Consider the following 7,073-nt stretch of genomic DNA (forward strand, 5'->3'; position numbering starts at 1 on the left):
GGAGAATTAACACATTCCATGCTAACAGGTTACGAGAATTTAATTGACTCAGGCACAGGATTAATCCATCGAATAGACAGTTTGCTATGAAAGACAAATTCTGTAGTGTCTATGAAAGACATACACTGTAGTGTCTATGGTAAAAGCATACAAGAACTTAATTGATTCGGGAACGGTATTAATCCAGCGAATAGACAATTTGCTATCAAATACACTGTAGTGTCTAGAGCATACGAGATCTTAATTGACTCGGGAACAGTGTTCATCCATTGAATATAGAGTATCCTATCAAAGACATACACTGTAGTGTCTAGGGAATTAACACATTCCATGCTAACAGCATACAAGAGCTTAATTGACTCAGGAACGGTATTAATCCATTGAATAGACAGTTTGCTATCATAGACATACATTGTAGTGTCTAGAGAATTCACACATTCCAAGCTAACAACATACGAGAACTTAATTGACTCGGGAACAATATTCAACCATTTAATAGACAGTTTGCTATCAAAGACATACACTGTAGTGTCTAGAGAATTAACACATTCCATGCTAACAGCATACGAGAACTTAATTGACTCGGGAACAGTATTAATCCATTGAATAGACAGTTTGCTATCAAAGACATACACTGTAGTGTCTAGAGAATTAACACATTCCATGCTAACAGCAAACGAGAACTTAATTGACTCGGGAACAGTGTTCATCCATTGAATATAGAGTTTCCTATCAAAGACATACACTGTAGTGTCTATGCTAAAAGCATACAAGAACTTAATTGACTCGGGAACGGTATTAATCCAGCGAATAGACAATTTGCGATCAAAGACATATAGTTTCAAGAGAATTAACACATTCCATGCTAACAGAATACGAGAACCTAATTTACTCGGGTACAGTATTAATCCATTGAATATACAGTTTGCTATGAAAGACATACACCGTTGTCTTTAAAAGCAAACTGTCTATTAACACATTCCATGCAAACAGCATACGAGAACTTAATTGACTCGGGATCAGTATTAATCCATTGAATGGAGAATGAACACATGCATACGAGAACTTAATTGACTCGGGAACAGTATAAATCCATTGAATAGACAGTTTCCTATCAAAGACATACACTGTAGTGTCTATAGAATTAACACATTCCGTGCTAACTGCATACGAGAACTTAATTGACTCGGGAACAGTATTAATCCAGCGAATAGACAGTTTGCTATGAAAGACATACTCTGTATTGTCTAGAGAATTAACACATTCCATACAAACAGCATACGAGAAGAGTATTAATCCATCGAATAGACAGTTTGCTATCAAAGACATACACCGTAGTGAATAGAGAATGAAGCCATGCATACGAGAACTTAAATTAACTCGGGAACAGTATTCATCCATTGAATAGACAGTTTGCTATCAAAGACATACACTGTAGAATCTAGAGAATTAACTCATTTCATGCTAACAGGATACGAGAACTTAATTGACTCAGGAACGGTATTATTCCATGGAATAGAGAGTTTGCTATGAAAGACATACACCGTAGTGTCTAGAGAATTAACACATTCCATGCTAACATAAGAGAACTTAATTGAGTCGGGAACAGTATTAATCCAGCGAATAGACAGTTTGCTATCAAAGACATACACTGTAGTTTCTAGAGATTTAACACCTTCTATGCTAACAGCATACGAGAACTTAATTGAGTCGGGAACAGTATTTATCCCTTGAATATACAGTTTGCTATCAAAGTCATACACCGTAGTGCATAGATAATGAACACATGCATACGAGAACTTAATTGACTCGGGCACAGTATTAATCCATTGAATAGACAGTTTGCTTTTAAAGACTTACACCGTAGTGTCTAGAGAATTAACATATTCCATGCAAACAGCATACGAGAACTTAATTGACTCGGGAACAGTATTTATCCCTTGAATACACTATCAAAGACATACACTGTAGTGTCTAGAGAATTAACACATCCCATGCTAACAGCATACGAGAACTTAATTGACTCGGGAACAGTATTAATCCATCAAATAGCCAGTTTGCTATCAAAGACATACACTGTAGTGTCTAGATAATTAACATATTCCATGCTAAAAGCATACGAGAATTTAATTGACACTGCAGACTGATGTGTCAGGAACCATTTATTTCCCTCATTTATGCCTCACATTTCTCCCCTATGTGGATCCAAAGCATCTTGTATCTTTCTCGCCTCCATTTTACACTCGCAAGAACCCTATGTGGTAGGTGAGGTTGAGAGGGTTGGACTAGCCCGGAGTCACCTAGGAAGTCTCTGCAGCAGTTTGGGGATTTGAATCTGGGTCTCCCAGATCCTAACCACTGTAGCCACACTGACTCTCCAGGATACAATGCCCCAGTTTAGACAGAAGAATTACCTGCATGTCTCCCAACATGGCCATGTGGTCCTTCAGGTGAAATATGTGCACCAGTTTTTAAAAGGCTACTGGGTTTAGTTCACTTTTCGAACAATGCTCAAGCATAAAATGGCATGAGCAAAGGATCTCTTCTGCATGCTGATGGGGTCCAACAACATACTTTAGGTCGAACATACTACCAAAACCCCCCCCAAAAACACATTTGAAACAGTAACCATAATTACTGCCACATGAAATTCATGTCTCTTGAAAGAAACAATGCTAAGTCAAAACAAAAGTAAAGGAAGGCTCATACTGCATACGCAATTCATTTTGAGTGTCTAATATGGAAGATTTTTAAAAAATGCTATGCTGAAACAATCCTATGATCCCTACTTTTTAAAAAAATCCCAAGACTTTCAAATTCCTCTGTTGAGAAGAAGGGACAAGATTCCAAATTCAGCGTTCCCAACTCCCCTGAAAAATCAGCATACCCACATTTCTCCTGAAAAGTTGTTTCCCAAAGCCTGGGAGTCCTCTATAACAGCCTCCGATGCAGCACAAGGTACTGCAGGAAGAATGGGTAAGTCCCAGTGCAGAAGTGCAAATGAAAAAGCATATGTCTCTTCTGATCCAGACTCAAGAAGAAAAATCCCATGACCTACCCAGGGTCAATTTACGTCTGCCTGTTGCGGATTCAGAGATGGGTCCTTTCTACATTTGCTTGCCACTCCAGGTTTCTCTGTCGGGGCGATTTAACTCCGTGGCAAAACAGCATCCAACACCCCCCCCCCCCCCCCAGGGCAATAGCAGGCTGAAGCTGGGCCAACCATTGAACGGCGGCAGGGATGGAATAAAAAGAAGGTTGAATCTGATTTTAGTGCAGAATTGCTTGGAGGACACCGTGGTGAACATGGATTAAAAGGAGAGTGCAGAAAGGGCCAAAATGCTTCAGAGAGCATCAAAGAATCCCTCAGATCATGGCAATGGTTTATTTGCATAAGAAGAAGAGCAATAAAATATGCCCAAGGCTCAGAAAACACAGGAGATAGGTTTCTGATCTGAGATAGTCCATTCGACCTAACTGCCAAGGGGGACGGATTGATGGTGGTTGTAAAACCTGATGTGTACTATGAAGCATGTAGTGAATGCCAAGTAACCTGACTGGGGAAGAGTCTAATTTATCTCCCATAAGGACAGGTTTCCTAACTCTGGACTGGGCAAGGCTCCCATCAAAGTAGGTAGAAAAGTTTTTAGAGAAGGAATCTTCCTTTGTTCTTTACCCAGATGCAGTGACCATATACACATTTCTTTGCAAAGGGGGCAATTGGGAGTTTGGGAATGTGTTTGCTCCACCAAAGTTAACTGTCTGGAATTGTCCTCCTTCCTTAGATCTGTCTCACTAGGCGTGACAGCTATTTTCCATGTATGCGCTCTAGCTTAATCTGTAGTAATATAGTTTCTTTCCTGTTTAAGAAAGTCTATTGTGATTCAGATCCTACCCACACACCTAGACTGCTCCTACACACTAAGAACATGAATGTGGGGGTGGGACTGGAAGTTCTGCCCTTTGGACTTGCTCAGAGACAGCCTCACCAGTGCTTCCCCAAGGCAGTGGTTACACGATAGGCTGGGTTTTATAACCTGGGTGGTGGCTTGAAGAGAAACATACTTTTACACGCAGACACACATGCCACAAGCATGTGAGAACACAAAGACCAAGGGTGGGTTTGTGACATGCATCCCCCATCTTTCTGCCATTACTAACTTTCCCTCCCCCTATACTCCCAGCCATTCCCATGTGTATAGAAAGTTTTGTATGGGGAAACATTCAGACATGTGAATCCCCAGCTGCAATGCTATAGCCCAGTCTCATGTTTATAACCTCGAGAATTAGGTCCAACTTGCCTACATTTCCACCCAGTATAAAGTTTTAGAGCCTAATCAAATCCACAGGCCATGAAGAGCTCACACATATTGCACAGTCACTAAAAACAAATGAAGTTTGAGCCCAGATGCACCTTTAAGACAACCAAGTTTTATTCAAGGTATAAGCTTTTGTGTGCAAGCACACGTCTTCAGATACAGTGAAACAGAATTCCTCAGCCATTACATATGGGGGGGGGAGGGTAGTTGCCAGGAAGGGCTAGTTAGAGTCAAATTGCATAAGTAACTGGGCAATTATAGCAGAGATTGGATTACAGCGGTTAGTAAGATCTGTGAATGGCAGTAAATTAGCTTACAAATACGAAGTCTGAGCCCAGCAGCACCTCCAAGACCAACTAAGTTCAATTCTGGGTATAAGTGAGAACAGAGAAATTTAGCATATGTAGATGCACACTCCGTCAGAAACAAATTCAGACCACCTGAATCTAAAAACAAATGAAATTAATATAAAGTACACGACTTCCAGCCTTGTGTGTTTAACTAGCAATTGAAAAAACTTACTTTTCATATGCATATTTCTTGTTTCATAAACAAAATAGGTATAGATCTGAGTTGTATGGATGAGAATCTGGTCTCCACTGTAGCGTATTGAGCGATACCTCCAGGAACCCTAAAATATTTAAGTTGGCAAAATGGCAGCTATTGATGTCATCTGGACGCAATCAAATCATTCTTTAAGTTCCAATACCAAAGAAAATGTACACACAAAAATAGTAGACTAAACAAACAATATTACATTTGCAAAAGCCTGATAAAACAGCCTGTACCACAGGTACACTGCCTGTTTTATCAAAGCCACCACTACCTTCAGAGGATGAAGCCCTTAAGTTCATATAACTGTACGCTTCAGAAAAGGATCCTTCTACATTATATAAGCTGGAGATGTAGGATGCCCAAATACGGGGAATGGGAGAAATACTGCTAATGGGAATACTTGGATTCTACCAGAAGGCATCATGTACCTCAGTCTGTACTCCCTAAGTAGGCAGAAATTGTTCGCTTGATGCAGATGCTATTGTGCAGGCCATTCCCTTTTTACCTTCAGTCATGTGCAAGCACAAGACGCAGGTTTATCACCAATTTAACTTTTCCAGCTCTAACCCCTCTCTTGCCTTCCACATCAAGGTTAAAGGCCTCTGCAGGGACCTATTCAAATCCTGTAAACACTCTTACAGATGAGTAACCTGGTCCATGCTGCAAAGATCCTCAGCAAATAGAGATTTATGAGGATTCTGTAAGCTATTCAATTTTCATTTTCAGACACACACAGGCATAAGGGGCATAGTAACATTATCAGTGGCTGCAACACACTCCTAAGCATTTGGGATGGCTATATGAATGCTGTTCAGGTTTCAACTGTTTTCTGTGCCCAGCAATAAAAACTAAACTCTACATAACGAAGCTGTGATTAGTGGATTCTGAATGAACTAAGTTGCTACATAGCTGATGTAATCATAGGGCAGTGACTTTACTCACTACCATTTCTAGGACCTGCAGGGAAACAATGGCAGTGAGCTCAGGGCTTTATCAAACCACACTGAAAGCAATACTTACTACAACCACTGGAAGAATAACCATAAATGCTAATCCATACACTAGCAAAACCTAGAAAGACAGAATGGAAAGAAAATATTAGAAGTGCCCTGACAAAGTTCCACAATGCTCCTAACTTCAGTGCTATAAAACAGCTCCTATAAATCATTATGGACTAATTGCGGGCAGATTAGATTGCACCATTCTAGGCAGAAGCAAACAAGCAAGCATGTATTAACTTTCTACAGAATGGCCATGATTCCAACTGGACCAAATTCATGCACTTCTCACAGGTAGCTCCTTAAAGAGAAAGGTCTACCTTCACTTTCGGCATGTGCAAGTAATTTCCTTTTGGTGTCTAAGCCCCACACGCTCATGCACAATGTGCACTGCAGCTTTAGGTTTGACAGCCAGTTTGGCAGTGAGTACAGTGTTAACTCACCAAAATAGAATTCTTCTGATCCACAATCCAAGCTGGCAATGCAATCCCAAAACTTGTAGCTACAAAGAACAGAAATGTCATGAAGTGGCAAGACAGTAAATTCACGTAAATTCATCAGGCAAACAGTATATGTCATGTGTTCTTTAATTTTCTAGCACTTCCTGAAATTTATGCAAGTTCCCTTAACTCTAATTTATTTATATGAAATTTAGCTGTGTAAGATAGTGCAGTCAAGTGATCTAATTCATAAACCAAGGTTTAAAAAAATTTACCATGCTAGATCTCTTTGGACTACTACTGAGCCCGGTTTGACAAAACGAACCAATTACTCTTTTGGGATATGGTATCCCCACTTCAAATATGATGCATGTTGCTATTTCCCAGTCTTAAATACCTCAAATGGTTGTAGTAAACATAAATACATCATATTTATCAAGTCTACAACAATCCAAATACAAAAGTAATATTGCAAGAATCAGGACAAGATTTCATAATAGATACAGTAATTTGTATTATTAAAAGCCAACCTTGCAGCCCATCGGGATTGCCAAATTCTTCCCAATTTTTTCGAGATTCATCAGTTAAACTAACAAGGGGGAGAGAAAAGCACATTAGAAATCCCATCACATATTTCTCTATTGATTCTACTGCTTGCTATACCAAAAAAAGAGTCCTTAGAACAGAGCATGATATTACAACAGCACTGCCAGCAGACAGAGCAAAGCTAAGAATTACTATATTTGGCTAATAGTGACCTC

The 7,073-nt window shown here is 39.7% G+C and overlaps 1 long non-coding RNA gene across 1 annotated transcript; it reads right to left on the minus strand.

Moving 5' to 3' along the window:
- Nucleotides 1–4,898: 4,898 nt before the first annotated feature.
- Nucleotides 4,899–6,376, minus strand: LOC107120873. The gene is made up of 3 exons (XR_001482841.1): nucleotides 6,316–6,376; nucleotides 5,895–5,945; nucleotides 4,899–4,950 (listed from the first exon to the last, which is right to left on the minus strand). It is a non-coding gene; the product is annotated as an uncharacterized LOC107120873 (long non-coding RNA).
- Between the last annotated feature and the right edge of the window lie 697 nt (nucleotides 6,377–7,073).

Source organism: Gekko japonicus, unplaced genomic scaffold (genome assembly GCF_001447785.1).
Source record: "Gekko japonicus isolate JY-2015 unplaced genomic scaffold, Gekko_japonicus_V1.1 scaffold8368, whole genome shotgun sequence".
Classification (NCBI taxonomy): domain Eukaryota; kingdom Metazoa; phylum Chordata; class Lepidosauria; order Squamata; family Gekkonidae; genus Gekko; species Gekko japonicus.